General features: G+C 44.1%; 1 protein-coding gene across 1 annotated transcript in view; it reads left to right on the top strand.

Moving 5' to 3' along the window:
- Positions 1–2,736, top strand: part of PIK3C2B (phosphatidylinositol-4-phosphate 3-kinase catalytic subunit type 2 beta) — a 46,044-nt gene that overhangs the window by 41,873 nt on the left and 1,435 nt on the right. The gene's annotated exons all lie outside the window — the stretch shown is intronic.

Here is a 2,736-nt window from a genome sequence, read left to right as displayed (position 1 = left end):
GCTGAAAGTCCCAGTTCGATTTCAGGTCAGGGCATGTACCTGTGCGGCACATCCCCAGAAGAGGTGTGCAGAAGCAGCTGATCGATGTTCTACCTCTCTTTCTCCCTTCTCTCTGTAAAAAATCCAATAAAATATATTTAAAAAAAATTTGTATGATTCTAAGAACATGTGAGTGGAGGGGGAAAGGACTATTATTGAATACTTGGCACTGCGCTGGACTTTTGTAGGTTGGGGCATTGGAACTTGAACTTTTGAATCAGACAAACCTGGGTTTTCACTCTTACAACATCATTCATTCATTCATTCATTCATTTATCCATACAACAAATGTTCACCTAGTGCTTACTACAAAATCAGGGTCTGCTACCATAACCTGGGTACAGGGTAAAACAACAAAATCCTTGCCCTAAGGGAACTTACATTCCAGTAGGAAGAGGCAGACAGACAAATATGTGGCAAGTGCTCTGGCGAGAAATACAGCAGAGAAATAACACAGGGGTGAGTGAGGGTAGTAGTGGCAGTTTTGCGTTGAGTGGTCAGGGAAGCCCTCATTGATGAGGCGGTATTTGAGCAAAGATGGAAGGAGGTGAGGAGGGGGCATGCATATATATATCTGACAGGACTGTTTCAGACAGAGGGTCCAGTTAAATCCAAAAGCCAGGACTCTGCCTGAGGTGCATGGGGAACTGCAAGGGGGATGAAAGGGGTTGATGCGACTGGGGAGAGCACAGCTGACTAGAGGGCATAGTCAGGACTCTGGCTTTTACCTTGAGTGAGATGCGAACCTTGAGAGGGTTTTGAGCAGAGGCATGTAAATCAAAATTAATTTTAGAGAGTAATAAAGACTAAAAAAGTATTCATTTGAGCAAAAGGAGCTGTCACCAGGGAGACACAGGTTCAGTTAGCAATCTAACTTGTCTTCCACCAAGCCCTGGCCAGTGTGGCCCAGCTGTGGTTGGAGCATCATCCCATGTACAGGAAGGTTGTGGGTTTGATTCCTGGTCAGCACCCATAACTAGGTTGTGGATTTGTACAGGAGGCAGCCCATTAATGTGCCTGTCTCAAATTGATTTTTTTCTCTCTCCTTTCCTCCCCCTCTAAAATTAAAAATAATAACTTTTTTTTTTTTTTTGCTTCACCATGAAAAGGAAAGCTATCTTTTTTTTTTTAAAGATTTTTATTGGTTTTTAGATAGAGAGGAAGGAGAGAGAGAGAGAAACATCGATGGAACATCAATGGGCTGCCTCCTGCATGCCCTCCACCCTGGACTGAGCCCAAAGCCCTGACCAGGAATCAAACGATCAACCTTTCAGTACACTGGGCGAAGCCCAACCAACTGAGCCACACTGGCAGGGGGTGGGGACTATATTTTATATAGAAAGTTCCTGCCCAAGTCCACAATTTCATGCAAATACGAGTTCCAATTTATTCCGTTCTGCTTGGTCTTTATGAAGCAGTTCTGATTGGACGGGGCAGGTCTTGGTACATTGGTCAAAAGACTCCATCAGGAACTCTCACGTTAGTTGACTCAGCTGGTGTAAATAGGTAGGGCATAGTGCTAAACGCTGAGAGTTCAGCTCAGGTTCTTCCTGGTATACAGAGTACGTGAGAAGCCCACGCCAGCAAATGGCCTTTAGGCTCTTACCATTCATAAAATTTGGGTTGACCCTGGGGAGTCCATCTCAGCAGGAAAATTCCTTCTTGGGTTTCACATCAAATCAACCTTTCTTCTCAGGGTCCACAAACATAAGATCTAACTTAAGATTTAAAAGGATCAGGCTGGGTGAATCAATAGTTGGTTGACCCCAAGCAAGGAACTTAATCTGACTCATTTCTCCACCTCTTAGGGGATTGCTTGGATCAAATAACAAAATAGATGAAGACACTGGGCTAGGCAGGGAGGTATCTGGGGATATGATGGTTCACTCACAACAGACCAAGTATATGGCATACCCTGAGCATTTGTATAAAAAGTATAAACTGGATATAATAGGCAATCTGATTGATATTTTAGTAGAACACCTAACATGGTAGATTTTTTAAAAAGATTTTTTGATTGGTTTTCAGAGAGGAAGGGAGAGGGAGAGAAAGAAACATTGTTGTGAGTGTGTAATGTTTCCCCCACGTCCCGCGTGGTTCAGGGTTCAGGATCTGGAAGAGGAGCCGCACACAAATGAGAGGAGACAAGATAATTTGGAAATTGGGGGCCAGGCGAGAGCCCATCCCAAAAGGATGGACTCCGCTTGTGCTCAGGCCTTGTCATCCTTTTATTGAGTTTGGGATACACCCATAGCCCTTAGGCAGGCAAGTTCCAGTAACAGGCAGACTATCTTTAAAAAAAAAATATATATATGTTTATAGATATATATATATTTCTATATATATATATTTTATTGGGTTTTTTTTTTTTTACGGATAGGAAGGTAGAGGGATAAAGAGTTAGAAACATCGTCGATACAAGAACAGGGAATGTCCGCCGCCTGCCCGCCCCCCACCGGGAAGGGGCGTGCAACAAAGGGACGAGCCCTTGATCTGAATCAAACCTGGGACCCACTCTCTATCCGTCTGACGCTCTCTCTGCTGAACCAAACCGGTTAGGGCAAGGCAGACAATACAAACGCTAAGGATATACATGACAATCTCGCTGGGAACTTTCTTCATCTCCCTTCTACTGTGCTGAACAGTGGAGTGCCTGTCTCTGACCATTGCCAGGAATTTATGCGTTACCGGCATTCC

The sequence above is a fragment of the Myotis lucifugus genome, unplaced genomic scaffold (assembly GCF_000147115.1).
Source record: "Myotis lucifugus unplaced genomic scaffold, Myoluc2.0 scaffold_145, whole genome shotgun sequence".
Lineage (NCBI taxonomy): Eukaryota > Metazoa > Chordata > Mammalia > Chiroptera > Vespertilionidae > Myotis > Myotis lucifugus.
Note: the sequence above shows the minus strand (reverse complement) of the source record. Positions and strands in the feature narration are given on the sequence as shown.